General features: G+C 35.3%; 1 long non-coding RNA gene across 1 annotated transcript; it reads left to right on the forward strand.

The window, feature by feature from the left end:
• Positions 1 to 3,983: 3,983 nt before the first annotated feature.
• LOC143631986 (uncharacterized) lies at positions 3,984 to 4,928 on the forward strand. The gene is made up of 3 exons (XR_013153465.1): positions 3,984 to 4,137; positions 4,328 to 4,404; positions 4,495 to 4,928. It is a non-coding gene; the product is annotated as an uncharacterized LOC143631986 (long non-coding RNA).
• The last annotated feature ends 11,110 nt before the right edge of the window (positions 4,929 to 16,038 follow it).

The following is a 16,038-nucleotide window of genomic DNA, read 5'->3' on the forward strand; positions in this document are numbered from 1 at the left end:
ATTCACATAATGCAGCTAGTTTTTTTTTTTTTTTTTTTTTTTTGTATTCAGTTTAAGTTTAAACATAGCTGCAGTAGTGTTAAACAAAAACCAACATGTGAAGAGTGATATGTCGGTCCCGAATATATCGCTCAATCACTCAATATCTCATTGTCGTAACCCACACATATAGTGTCGACAAGAAGGTTAACGACTTGCTATTTTAGGAAAGAACAATAGAGTATTAATGACGGAAACACTAACACACTAAAATGTTGCTCACTAGACAAAAATGCAACAAACATACACTGTAACTCAAAAGATTTCCATTAGAATAATGCCAGAAACAATCGGAAATCAATTAGGGTTTCAAAATGGAATGTTTGGATTTTAGGCAGATATCCGTACAGGAATATGTCAGCCGTCAAATCATAGTTAGGTGTAAGGTCTAGGTTGTGTCTCTTAGGCGTGCCCTAAAATATTCCTTTTATAGGTCTACCCTGACACCTGACATTCCACTTTTTGGAAATCCTAATCATTCGTACATAATTAAAGCTCTTACAATATATGGTAAGTGTAAAACAGATCTTCGGGCAAGCTTTGCAGCATGTATCTTTGTCGAGAAGACCTGGTAACCATGAAGTGTGCATAGAAACAGTTCTCCGGGCAGAATTTACAAAGAATATTTTCCAAAGAAAATATTCACCTAGAAGACTTCAACCTCTTGAGTATATCAAACTTTGCTCGATATAGTCCCACTAGAAAACTTGTTCTTCAGAAATCCCTTCTGCTCTTTGTTAATGTAACTTATTGAGTAAACTAAAGTGTGCTGGTAACACTGTAGCTTTGCTAAGAGTTGAACCTTGCTCGGTAGAAGTCCTTAAGATGTTTCTTGATTAACTTTCTTCAAGCTTGCTGGTAACATTGTTTATTAAGAATAAACCTTGCTAGATTTGGTTTTAGCTTGGTTTTAGCCATGGGTTTGCTAAGAAAACTAACCTTGCTTGACTTGAAGAACTACCTTGCTAGACAAAGTGAACCTTGCTCGGTTTAACACTTAAGAGGATTCTAAAGATAACCTTGCTGGGAAAGCAAAATACCTTGCTAGGATAAGTAAAACCTTGCTGGGAGGTCTGAGCTTGCTCGGTGTCCATACTTAACAGCTTCTAGAGAGGTTGAAAAGTTTTCAATCATTTTTTATCCTTTATTCTTTTCCCAACAATCTCCCCCCTAGATTGGAACAACCTTAGCTGTACAAAACACCTCTAAGGTTACATACACTTAGCCAAAAGACACATCAATTTAAAATGAAATTACATATCATAATCAAAACAAATATTACAAGTTGGAAATTATGTCCCGTTGACAATACAAAGTAAACCTAAGCTATAAAAGTAATCTTATCTCCTTGAGCTTGAGGCTTCTTGTCTTCTAGCCAACTTGACTGATGCGGCACTTTCCTTGAAGATGAATAAATGTCTGTGGTTAGGATTATTAGAGGGCACAGTCCATCTGATTATATCATTTAGATCCTCCACATGCAGATATTATAAGTCAGTGGCCTCCTTTATGATGCCCAAGGCCCGTCCATCAGAGTTTCTGAGAATGAAGGATCCATCTTTATCATCAATGTCAACGCTAGCAATCCTTCCATTTATCTGGACTTCACAATTTGGCCTTGTCATCTGCAGCCTCATATTAATACATTCCATCTTAGTTAAAAGAGGGTTCTTTCTTTTGTTCTTTGCCTTGAATGTCTCTTCAGTATACTTGATCTACCTCATCCTCTTCAACCTCTTGTTTCTTTCAAACTGTGAGAGTTCCAATTTTCTTTTCTTGTTAAGCATGGGGAACCCCTTTGTAGCCTGGTCCTTGAGATGTTTAGAAAAATCATTTCGTTGTCTTCCAGCAAACCTATGTCTTTCATAGTAGTCATACAGATTCATAGTTGCCATCTCAACCAGCTACTCCCTCTTGAACTGCAAGAAATCATCTCTGAATATCACCTCCTTCAAATCACCACTAGACATAATTATTTTTAGTGTTTCAGACTGTGAATTAAAGTACAGCCTCTTTGGTAGGTCCACATCAAAAGGTGGCCTTTGTTGTCTTTGATGAGAGGCTCTAGTGGTGGGAATTGGGACACTTACAGCTGAGGGCCTAGAAGCAATTTTCTTCTTAGGAATATTGGCCCTCACATGCCCAGCTTTTTCAAACTTATCTGTTATTTTCTCCTTTGACAATAAAATAAGTTGCAAATAGTTTTCTCCTTACCTTGCCAAGGTTGTAATCATTTCCATTAGTTCCTCATCTGCAGGGACATATCTTTGATTTTCAATACGTCCCCCCCTTGGTCCACACTGGAATTGTAAGAGTTTCCGCTATTCAGCCTCCGGTCTTTCCCATTCAACCTTTTGTTCATAAAATAATTCCTTTAGTTGACCCTTTCCAAGGTTGTCAAATACACCTTCAGCCATCCCTTTGCTAAGCATCAAGCCTTTAAGGGTCTTGATCTTGTTCTCATCATCCATTGGCTCAAGGTGTTGAACTGGTTCATGTTTCACAATTACAAAAGGAGGAAACTTGGAAGCTTTTGATGACTCAGCTTTTTCATTATCATGCTTTTTCTTTTCAGACTGGCACAAGGAGAGTTTTTCGGATCTGCTCATGCTTTTAGTTTCTTCAGTTCCCCCTAGCTTCCTGATACCTTTAAAGAGTTTCAACTGTTCATCCTCCCATTGCTTCTTCTCCTTCTCAGCAAGGGTCATTATTCTAGGTCTTTTTGTTGCTTCTTGTAATTTAACCTTTCTTAATAGTCTTTCATGATGAACTTTAACCTGATCCCTGGTTAGACTGACAACCAGTTCAAAAGAGAATCCATGATTAATCAACAGCTTGCACTTTCCATCAAATTTGGCATAAAGCCTTTCAAGTCTTTCAGCTTGGTTGCCAGCTTTCTTTATCCTCTCTAACTCATCCTATTTAACAGCCTCAATAGTAACATGGTAGGCATCTTCCAGCTCACTGAACTTCATGTGGCTCAGCTTCTTTTCAGAGAACCCATGTATTCTCAAGTAAGCTCTAAACTTTTGTGAGTCACGGTTCTTTTTCTCCACTTTCTTTTAATATCCTCCGCCTCACCATCAATCAACTTCTACAGCTCCTCATCAGTCATTGGAGCCAGGGTTTCAAACTTGTATCCATGTTTGATCAATCCCATGATTCTTGGGTCATTCCTCCTTGCATTATCCAACATGGTCTGTATATTCTCCCTATGTTCATCAGTCATATCAACATTAGGGGAGTCAACAATAACATCAGCTTCATCAGAAAATTCATCAAGAGCCTCAATCCTCGGCTCATTTACAAACTCATCAGGCACAACAATTTGAATAGGAACAACCTCAACAGGGCTTTCCTTCTCTTTTGGACTTTCCACAAAGTATTCAGGCTTATCAGACTTGTCAATCCTCTTCCTATGAGGTTCATCTTCATCATCATCTCTGCCATCATATCTACTCCTCTTCCTTGTGTATTTCTTTCCAAATTTATCATTATCAGACTTTTCCCAAGCATCCTTTTCAACCACTTTTTCAGCATATTATAACCATTTCTTAGATAAAGTTTGATTATTGGCTCTCCAGCTTCATCAGTCACCAACTGCTTATTGGATTCTTCAGTAATGTTTTCAGCAGTGGTCGAAGTTGGTGCCTCTCGTTCAAACTTTTTCAAAATTAAAATGACCACAACAAGGGAGTTATCAACCTCTTCATTTTGTTTTAACTTGATCAAGCTCTCAATTATATATTATATGGCCAGAGAAGAGTGAGGAAGACTACAACTGATTTTTCCTTAAATCTAAGCCCTATAAATTCTCTAATAAGAAATCATGACCACTTAAACAACAGTTTTCATGGCAGTTTTGCAATCTCACTCGGTACGCTCCTGCAGTTAAGTTCCCCTTATTTTTCTCCCCACACCGTCATCTAAAACCTATCATATCACAGATACGATGATGAGTATCCTCAATCGACAAAGAAGATTATTGTATTGCTCTGATTCCTTCAATCGATCCGGCCCTTCACTCTCTAATCTACGAAATCGAACCTAAGCGGTTATAAAGGAAGATTACGCGTATGTCGGCCATTCAGATACCAGGTTCGGTTTTGATATTGTTTGAATGATAGATGAATTTCAATGTTTGGTTTTGATACGATTACATGGTGTTGTTTTTAAGAATTAATTTACATATTCGTATTGTTTGTTTTCGGTTTTTTGAAGTTTTTTTTTTCGCTTTAGTGATATCTTAGGTTACAATTTTATGTTGCTCATCTTCTTCTTTAATTAGGTGAAGATGATGGAGTTTGTATTTGGCATAATGGATTTTTCGTTCACATATGTGAAGATCATCATGTAAACACTCAGGTATGAGTTTACATGTTTAAAACATTCAGTTACTTGATTCCAATTTTCAATTCCGGTTGATAACTATTTTATTTTGTGTTTTGGTTGCAGTAATTAAAAATCTACAGTGATGGATAAAGAGGGATTTACAATCATAGTTGCACAGGTTTTTTTATGAAATAAAGTTATATTTTAAAGTATACAACCATTTGCAATTCAAATAGCAGTGAGCCTGAGGTGATATTCTTTTCTGCATTTGGTTTACATTATTGTTTTGATTACATAAACACTCTTAATCTTGGCATTTAAGTTGATAACTTGATTTTAATATACTGATGAGTTAGTTATCTTCTTTTATTTACCGGTTTCTATGCAGTTCTTGCATCAGTTTCTCAGTGTATAAGTCAAACTCGTAATATCCACTGGTTCGTTAAAGCTTGATCTTGCCTTTGGAATTGGAGGACTACCAAAGGTATAATGATACATATTATATTATTTAATCTTTTTGGTTTGTAAGTTTTACTCTTTAAGTTTACGTTATATGGAAAAATTGTTGACAATTATGGGCACGGAGCATCAGGAAAGACGATACTTGCTTTATATATAATCGGGGAAGCTCAAAAGCTTTGAGGTGAGCTAAAATACTCCTTTTCCGTTAGTATAAGTTTCTGCCACATTTTAAAGTTTTCCATTAATATAAGTTTCTGTCACAACTAAAAGATATTGAAACGAAAGGCAAATCATGTATTGAAAGGGGTTTACATTACCGATAATGGTCTTGTAAATGAAGTATGAAGATACTCAGACACACAAGCATACCCCATATAGGTATTGGAATTGATTTAAGGAAAAATTTGAGTGGAAATGAGTTGTTTTATGTCACAACAAATGTTTTCTTGCTATAATTGTAGAGCAAAGTAGGAGGGATGATATGTTGTCTTTTGGTTATGTGCTCATGTATTTCATGAGAAGAAAGTTGAATATAAAAACATTTTTTATTATTTGATTTTTAAAACTTTTTAAAATTTTCCGCTGACATTGTTGTATTTATGTGACTGCAGCCTTCCTTGGCAAGGGTCTGAAAGCCGGCACTAAGAAGCAAAAGCATGATAAAATTAGTGAAAAGAATATGATTACTTCTATAGTGGTATTCTTAAACTTTTTAAACATAGTTTAAGCAGTTTTGTTGCTATTGCTATTGCTTTAGATTTATGTTATGTGTTTGTGTTTCGGGTTATCAGTTTGGCTTAGTTTTTAAGTGGACTGAATTGAATTATCCTCTAATTTGTGCATATTCCAGCTCTAGATGGCAGGTGCGAATTTCTTATATTATTTTGATTTTCATTTTATTTCAGAATTGTTTTCTGTATATTTTAAATCTCTACTACAAATCAGACTACTGGCAAATTACGACTGAATTCCGAGCCTTTAGCATACAAAGCTGAAAAAAACCAGGTATGTTTATTTGTTTATTTTATACTCTCTACTTCCATTATTGTTTATATATACATACCATGTCAAAATTGTTTATTCTTTGTTTTGTATAATGGATGGTAGTTTTGGGTTAATTTTGACAGGTCAACGAGGTGCGGGTTCTGGAATCAAGTATCAAGTGCGAGTCATGGGTTATGGGTCATTATCTAGTATTTTAGTTTGCTTTATTTAGTAGTTAAATAAAAAGAATGAAGAAGGTAGCATGATTGACCGAGTTCAGTGAGAAGTTTGAATAGGTTAAGTTAATTTCTAAGAAAGTTGGTTATTATTCTTGGGCAAATTGATACTTTTCAATTTTATTGGCACATGGCCTGTTGGTAATAAATTGGGAAAAGTTAGTGGTGTTGGCTTAAAAACGTATATTAGTATGTGCTTTATTTTTTAACTCACGCTAAAACCAATCCGTTTGCCTGGTTTTAACCGAGCCACTTGACCAGTTATAACCAATTGTTTAAACAAGCCTATTATTACTCTGCATATCCAACTTCATCTATAAACAATGACAACTTTTGACTTTGTAAATATAAGCTTATGTTAAGTTTATATTACTTTTGTGCTTAAATGATCACTGTCATAGATAGTTAAAAAAAGATATAATATGCTTATCGATTTTATCTCAGTAGTGAAGTTGAACTCTTTAAATTTGACTTTAAAACTAACTTTAAAATGTTAAAAAAGGTAAAGATTTTACCTTTATAAGATTAAGATATCAATATTATTAAAGTAGTATATTGTAAGATATTTGTTCAAATAACTCTAATTATTGGATGAATAATATTTATTTCCAGTTGGTAATATGTGTGAGTGGGTTCGCTCCAGGTTAATTTTTTTTTTTTGCAATATTTGCTCTTTTAGTAGCAATTTAAATGCGGTCATATAACACTCTGTAAATTAAGTAATTAACATCTGTTTGCATGGGTCGAGCATGTTCTTGGTTTGAAGTAGAGCTTGTTTATTATATCTACTTGGTTGCGTGATACTCATGAATTGTTGAGTGTTAATAGTACGTACTCTTTTTTTAATTTAATGTATGTACCTTTTTAAGTTTGGTATATCACTAAAACCTAAAAGACTTTCATGCAATACGAATGTTACTTATAACCTTTATTACGTTTTCATTTCCAATGTTTGGGCCTATTTCCTTCATTGAAGTAATTTATTTTTTATATCTAAAAAATTGTAAGTACTATAATGTATTATACTCCCAAACACAAGTTGACATAAGTTGGTGCATCATGCATTTCTAAATCACATTTCTAAGTTGATATTGGAAGTAACCAAACTGGCGCATTTGTTACCAAATTAATGTATTCATCACATTTCAAAGTTTATATTCCCGTCAACCGGACGGGTTAACTACTGGTTAATTCTTGATCAAGCTCCCCCTCTTCATTTAGATTTTTCTGAATCTCAGCCTCTTCTAACAATAGTTTCTGCTCCTCAAACTCCTTATCTGTCAAAGATTTTGCAATTCTTTCTCTCTCTGATATTTCATTTAAAGTATCAGCATGCCTTTTGGCAGCTTGTTCATCATTTTCATCCACATCCAATATATCATCCATTGATTTTTCATTTTGAGTGTTTAATGGATGTAGTTGCTTTTCACTTTCAGCAACTGCTTTCCCTTTATCCTTCCTCTTGTCCTCTTCAGTTTCCCTCACCATTTCTGGTTCACTGGGAAAATTTTCAATTTGATCCATTGAATCCTCCATCTCCTCATCCACCACTTTCTCAACATTCTCATCAGTCAACACAATTTCTTCTGTTCCTTCTCCATCATCAATAATTGCTTCAGTTTGTAGCTCAGTACCAATAGCATCAGTAGCTATGGCCTCAGTCATCACAATATTTTTAGTTTCAGTTTCATCCACCTTCACACTCATATCTGCAACAACCTCCTTTTCAACCACCTTCTTAATATTTATATCATTTCACATCATATTCCTGCTCTCCCCCGTCAGATTCATCACCTTCATAGCCACCATCATCTGTCCTTTCCTCACTACTCTCATTTTCACTACCTCCATATAGATCACATAAATTTTTCAATATGTTCTCTTCCACTACACCCTCTCTCACAACCTCATCACTAACAATATCGACCATAGGAGGATTCTGCCCCTGTTTTGGTATAGCTGAGGTCTTCTTAACCTCAGCCTCCAGGGTTTGAATCCGGTTTTGTGCCTGTGCCAATAAGAATTTCAAGTCAGCATTTTCTTATCAAATCATCATTCTTCATTTTCAACTGCTTTCCCTTTATCCTTCCTCTTATCCTCTTCAGTTTCCCTCACCATTTCTGGTTCACTGGGAAAATTTTCAATTTGATCCATTGAATCCTCCATCTCCTTATCCACCACTTTCTCAACATTCTCATCAGTCAACACAATTTCTTCTGTTCCTTCTCCATCATCAATAATTGCTTCAGTTTGTAGCTCAGTACCAATAGCATAAGTAGCTATGGCCTCAGTCATCACAATATTTTTAGTTTCAGTTTCATCCACATTCACACTCATATCTGCAACAACCTCCTTTTCAACCACCTTCTTAATATTTATATCATTCACATCATATTCCTGCTCTCCCCCATCAGATTCATCACCTTCATAGCCACCATCATCTGTCCTTTCCTCACTACTCTCACTTTCACTACCTCCATATAGATCACATAAATTTTTCAATATGTTCTCTTCCACTACACCCTCTCTCACAACCTCATCACTAACAATATCGACCATAGGAGGATTCTCCCCCTGTTTTGGTATAGCTGAGGTCTTCTTAACCTCAGTCTCCAGGGTTTGAATCCGGTTTTGTGCCTGTGCCAATAAGAATTTCAAGTCAGCATTTTCTTATCAATTCATCATTCTTCATTTTCAATCTAGTGTTCTAAATCTCCACATCCATATATCTGCTAAACAAAGAAACACCAGGGGAAGGGGATCGGGAAGGAGTGTCTGAAAAAGGGTCAGGAATGGTTGTGTGGGTTTGAGTTGGGATGAGTTCATGTGTTGCGCTTTCAATGACATTTGTGCTTGTGGAGGGTAATGGGTTTATGGTTTGGATAACTGGTGTGAAGATATGGGTAATTTCAAATGTTGGTTGGTCAGTGGTTTGGGTTTGGGTAGGGGATTGATATTGAGTGTTTGGTAGGTTTATTAGGTGGGATGGTTTGTGGTATATATGGTTCATAATTGGCTTGGTCTTGGCTTGGATTAGGGTTTGGGTTTGGGTTTGTGTTAATGATTGGTTTAAGATTTGGTGTGAGCTACGGGTATGAGTTTGAGGTGGGGTTTGGGTTAGGGTAGGTGATTGGGTAGGTATATGTGTTTGTGGTGGGCTTTGGTATTGGTTAAATGGTGATGATGGTGGGGATGGGATGTATGGTTCATTGGTTTGGGTTTGGAGTGGGCTATTTGGTGAAGTTGGTGGTGTATGTATGGGTTGGTTCTCCCCCTGTGCAGCAACATCAACATTCTCTTCAACAGCCTCCTCCATTACCCGCATCATCTCCATTATCTCCTGCATTATCATCATCAGATTCTTCATCACTCTCCTCCTCACTCACCTCTTCCTCTTCAGACGTAACATGAGGTGACTCTAGAATCGCCATTATCTCCAAATCATGGTTATACAACCATGGTAACACATCAAACTCAGCATCAGGATAAAAGTGGCTTGTGGATGCCAACATAGCAATCCTTTTATACACATTTGGGTCCTGCAACAGATGTGTAGTGCCAATTCTTGGCAAATCTTGTAGAACTTGGTTGAATATAATCTGCAAGAACCTTGGGTAAACAAAAATTTGTCTTATTAGGTTTCCTCAAGTTTGCAGTCAAACCATCGAAATCATCTTCAAAAAGTTGAATGGTTGCATAAATACAACCGTCACTGTGGTATTTGCAAGATCACGGCTCATTAATGTCTAAGAGCCTTACCTCGGTGCATAACCTTGTACTATATGGTGTATTAAGAAACGATACAAGTTAGGGAACATGCCCTTTTTTAATTGTCCCTCATGGACATCACAATGGAAGCCTTTGAAAGATTGTCAGTAAACGATTTGTGGAAAAGTGAATTGGGGCTTCAAATGCATCAATTAACTGTAGGCTTGGCCGGATCAGTTGCTCAGTTATTACAATCTCTTGACGAGCAACGGTAGCCTCGATCCTCTTTCCTCCAGTATCATCATAAAGTTGGGCAGTGTGCCAGAAATCAATTGGTGATTTCTATAAGTTACAGGGCACTCTGTCAAAGAGAATCGTAAGTTTGATATTTGTAACCACCGTATCATCAACGCCACCGGTTGATTATCACGAGTAATCTGAAGCAGTGCGCACATATTATGCTTTTTCTTTAAAGGATACGTTGGTTCTGCCATAGCTGTCAAACACCAAAAGCACTTTCAAAGTTGAAATTAGTCAAAAAGTTCACAACTTTGACATGTAAATAAGTAACAATTTAAAGAAGAAATGAATTTCTTTATGAACCTGTTCTTCGAAAAAATTTTAACCTACACATAAAAATAGCAAAGTTAGTTAAGATGAAAATTAACAACCCAATTCCATATAATCAGTGTCGGAAAACAATCAGTTGATGCTTACCAATTCGGAATGTGAGGGCTGGCAAATTTAGTGTAGGGATTTAGTTAAACGTTTGAGATTCTGGAACGAGATGAACAAGCAAGGTTGCCTTTTTGAAAGTGTGTTTTAATTGCATTTTGTTGTTTTGTTCATGAATAGTGCCAAACATTCAATTTTAAAATATCTTAGCATAAAGCTTGCTCAATTATGTTTATGTTTACAAAGCTTGAAATGGTGTATTTTGAAAGTTTTCTGGGTAATATAAATTTGCAAAGCTTGCTCGTTCCAGAAGCATTCAAATTTTAAAGGATTTAAAAATAACACTAAGTGGATTCTTGAAGGATGCTTACTTGAATATACGTGATTGCTCAAGAAATAAATCACAAGACAAATAATCAAGTATAATTCATCATATAGGCAGCCTTGCTAGGAATCAATAAAGAATCCTCAAATAATAACTTAGAGTTATTTCTAATAGTCAACCTTGCTCGAATATCTGAATATTCCAAAACCTTACCTGATTTCTTAATAAATCAACAAAAATTCATTCAAGTACACTTTAAAACAAATGTGTGCACGAGAAAGCTTTAAGAGTGCAAAGTGTGCTAGAGTAGACATTTATCCATTGATGTACAAGTATGCTCTAAACACAAAGTGTACCCGGAAAGTAAAGTTTGTTGGGAAATTTTCTAAAGTTTACAAGTATGCTAGGAAAACACTTGGAATGATTCATCATTTTACAAGTGTGCCATAAACATAAAGTTTGCTCGGTAAACAAAGTTAGTAGTAAACCCTTGTAATTTCAGAAAATAACACCAACATCATGAAGTATGCTAGACAAATACAAATTTCAAATAAAACATCAAAGTTTACTCGAAACAGACATGTAAAGCACATTCAGACATGTATCTCATAACGATCAAGTGTGCTAAACAAACATAAGTTTCTAAACAACCAAGTTTACTCAAAAGCATAAATTTATCAAAGTCTACCCGATAATACATGAATAATTCATTTAAGTACAAATAATCATCAAGCTTGCTCGAATATCTTAAACATTCAATCAAAACAACGAAGTTTGCTAGAATAGTTCAAAACATCAAAGCTTGCTAGAAATCACATATTCAAACATATTCAAATGTAAAGCTTGCTCGAATGAGTCAAACATCCTATAAAACAACTAAGTTTGCTAGTATAGTTTAAACAAATCAAAGCTTGCTAGATCAACATATTCAAACATCAAGCTTGCTAGAATGACCTAAACATCCCATAAAACATCTAAGTTTGCTAGAATAGTTCAGAGATCATAAAAGCTTGCTAGAATCAACATATTCAAACCTTTAAGTGTAAAGCTTGCTAGAATGAGTTTAAACAACCTGTAAGACATCTAAGTGTGCTAGAAGGTTCAAAGTTCATTAAAGCTTGCTAGTATTGATAGATTCAGACCTTTTCAAGGTTAAAATGCAACTGTTTTTGCTTTAAACCATTTTTTACATAGATTTATCATTAAAATTTAATGTTTAATAGCAAATGGTCCATTAAGAGATCAAATTTCAGTTATGTTTCTCTTCATTTCCTTTTGAAAAGATCTCAACATGGGATCATATTGGTTAAGTTGCCACTCAATACTTCATTCTCAGCATTATTATAACATATTAAACAAGTTAACAGCAGGTCTAGACTTAACATGATTTTCATTGCTTATTGGTGATATGTTTTAAGGTTCAATTATTTAGCATAATTCAAAAATGGACAACACTAAATGTGCTATGATGCCTCATATCTCTTCTTAAAGCTTATTTGGCTTTTCCCCATATCACCCCAATTTGATTTCAACCCACTGATATTTGGTAATATTTTTATGACAGATGAGTTAAATTGATTAAAATTTTTCTTTTCAAAACTTCAAACATATTGAGGTTGAACATTGGACTTACATGCTACGCAAGTCGGACTTACATGCCTTTCATGCGGAATGTTTCAAGGACTTATATTATCGCCTCCACCCCTGTAGTTCTAGTATTAACCCTCATATTTGCATTTTCATAAAATTTGTGAACATCTCAATTTTTGGTTGATAAAAATAAACATTGTCCACATTTGTTCTTTGTCATATGTATAAAATGAATCATTTTGATGTCCAAATACCAACAGGATCGTGTACTGGGTAGTCACTTTTCTGCCTATCGTCCGGAGAGATTTATCTTGAAACATACATAGATAACAATTTATCTGCACATTAAGATTCGTATTTTCATTATGTTTATATTACCTCAGATTTTACACATCATGGAAAACAACCATACATATTAATGACTAACTGATTGTCTTTTTAGCCTATTAAATCCATATGATCAGCATAAATAACCAATGTACTATCATTTCCCAAGAGGTTGGGTCAATTTTCACTTAAAACCTTTTAAGCTTCTTTAAAAGCTTGAACTGAATAATCTTATCATGTCTCAACATCAAACAATTTGCTCATTTTGTCCAAACATTCTTTTGGAAAAACTTCTTTTGCAAAATAATCAATGGAGCACACAAGTTTGACACAAAAGCTCTGTTTTGACACAAGCAATAGTAACATATTCAGGAATAATCAGATCATTAATGACATATTAAAAAACAAGTAGACTTCACATAATGTACATCAAAGATAGATTATGCAAAGGTTATCCTATCCTAAACATATTATCAGATCAAATTATCCAAGCAATTAACAATATCAGATAAACATATAGATTTATCATTTCAAATCAAATTTAAAACTCACTTATCCTGATATCACACACATTTACTGATTTTAAGCAAACTTAAGCATCATAAACACATAAGTCACACATAATCATCTAAAGCACAAATTAGTCAAATATGCAAATAAGCACAACTTTCACTCTCAAGACCATTAAAGATAATCAGTTAGCACAAAGAGCACCCATTATTAATCAGACCACATCAGAGTTGATCAGACCCAATGCTTTCAAGAGAAAGTTGAATTTGGATTTATCTAGTGGCTTGGTGAATAGGTCAGCCAAGTTGTCACTAGTGTCAACTCTTTTCATTTCAATCAAACCTTTCTCATTACAATCTCTAATGAAATGATGTCTGATTTCAATGTGATTGGTCTTAGAGTGTTGGACTGGATTCCTAACAATAAACAGTACAACAGTATTATCAATGACAATAGGGGTGTTTAAGAAATTCAAATCATAATCCAACAATTGGTTCTGAATCCAAAGAACCTGTGCGCAGCAGGAAGATGCAGCAATATACCCAGCTTCAGCAGTTGAGATGGACACTGTAGTTTGCTTCTTTCACTTCCAAGACACTAGCCTGTCACCCAAAAATTGACATCCACCAGATGTTGACTTCCTACTCATATTGCAACCATCTTAATCACTGTCAGTATAAGCAATTAGATCAAAGGAATGGTTCTTTGGATACCATATCCCTAAATCAGGTTTGCCTTTCAAGTATCTAACGATCCGCTTGACAAGAGTCATGTGAGACACCTTTTGAGATGATTGGAATCTTGCACATACACATACAGAAAACATAATATCTGGTCTAGAAGCAGTGATATACATTAGTGAACCAATCTTTTCTCTATACTCATGCTCATCAATAGGCTCACCCTTTTCATCTACAATCATCTTTTCATTCATGTTCATTTGGAGTTGAAGCAGTCTTGAGATATTGACACGTGAACTTATTCAGAATGTCCTGCACATACTTCGACTGGCAAATGAATATGCCATCCTTCTTTTGCTGACTTGCAGAATCGGAAAGAAATTCATTTCACCCATGGAGCTCATGCAGTATTTTGATTTCATGACTTTTTCAAATTCAAGGCACATTTGTTCATTTGTAGATCCAAAGATGATGTCATCTACATAAACTTGTAGAAGGAGTAAATCTTTTCATCTCCTTTTGTAGAAAAGGGTCTTATCAATAGCTCCCCTCTGAAAGCCATTAACAAGCAAGTGATTTGATAACTCGTCATACCAAGCCCTTGGAGCTTGATGTAAACCATATAGAGCTTTGTTCAATTTATAGACTCTATTTGGAAAATCAGGGTCCTCAAAGCCTGGAGGTTGAGCCACATACACCTCCTCTCAAATCTTCCCATTTAGAAAGGCAGATTTAACATCCAACTGAAACACTTTAATATTTTTAGAAGCAACATAGGCTAGAAAAAATCTGATAGCTTCTAGCCTTTCTACTGGTGCAAAGACTTACTCAAAGTCAATTCCTTCCTCTTGTAGGCATCCTAGTGCAACTAGTCTGACCTTGTTCTTTATAGCAGTGCCTCTCTCATCCCTCTTATTCCTGAAAACCCATTTGGTACCACTAGCATACTTACCTCTTGGCTTATCTATAAGTTCCCACACTTGCAGATCCCTGAAGTGAGCCAACTCCTCTTGCATTGATTCTACCCAACTATTGTCTTTTAAAGCTTGAACAATGTTCTTTGGTTCAACTGGGATAGAAAGCAGGAGTACAAATAGATGTTTGCAGATTCAGATGCACCTCTGGTTACTCTTTCATTGATGTCCCCAATGATGTTTTCAGGTGGATGGTTTCTTTCAACATAGGAAGTTCGCACAACATGATCTATAGACACATTTGAGTCAAGGTTTGTATCATTGAGATCAGGTTCATCAATGATCAAATATGTTGTTGCATCATGGAATTCGGGAGCTTCTTCAGTAGACTGTTGTGAAGAAGATGCAAGATTATTTCCAATGTTCAAGTTTTGAAACAAAGTTTCAAATCTTGCTTCTCTGTCTGCTTGTTATTGACTCTGTACTTGTTGGTTGCCAGGATCTTCTTCATTCAATGCATGATCATCTTGAACTTCTTGATTGTCTTGAATAACATGTTCTTGATCTTGATCTTATTCTGATTCAGAATTTGAGGGATCCTTCCTTAATAAATCTATATTCAGTCCTCTTACCAGCAACCTTGGACCACAGTTTGTCCAAATCAATTTTCTTTGCAGAATTTTCCACATGGATACTTGTCTTGTAAAAAGTTTCATCAAATTCTTCATGATAAATCTTGAAAGACTTGATTAATTTCTCAAGGTCAAATAGCCAAGATGCTCCATCTACAGTATTAAATTGATTTTCATTGAATTTTACATCAGAGGACTCAATCACACTCAAATAATCTTTAACATAGAGTCTATAAGCTTTTGAGTGTGTTGAATATCCAACAAAGAAACAATCCAATGATTTTGATTGAAACTTGTTGAGATAGTCCTTGGTATTCAAAAGTGAGCACTTCAACCAAAAGGTTTGAGAAACTTGATGTAGGGCTTCTTTTTAAACAAGATTTCATAAGGAGTCTTGTCATGACTTTTGTTGAGAAGGACCATGTTCTGAACATAGCAGGCTGTATTGATGGCTTCTGCCCAAAAAGTAACAGGTAGAAAAAAATCTGCTAAGATGGTCCTTGCAGCCTCAATGAGTGTTTTATTTCTTCTCTCTGCAACTCCATTTTGTTCAGGAGTTCTAGGGGCACTGAATTGTTGTAGTATTCCTTTTGAATTGCAAAACTTATCCATTACCCCATTTTG

This window comes from Bidens hawaiensis, unplaced genomic scaffold (assembly GCF_021521415.1).
Source record: "Bidens hawaiensis isolate Kalapana, Puna unplaced genomic scaffold, B.hawaiensis_p1.1 tig00006322_1, whole genome shotgun sequence".
In the NCBI taxonomy this organism is placed as follows: domain Eukaryota; kingdom Viridiplantae; phylum Streptophyta; class Magnoliopsida; order Asterales; family Asteraceae; genus Bidens; species Bidens hawaiensis.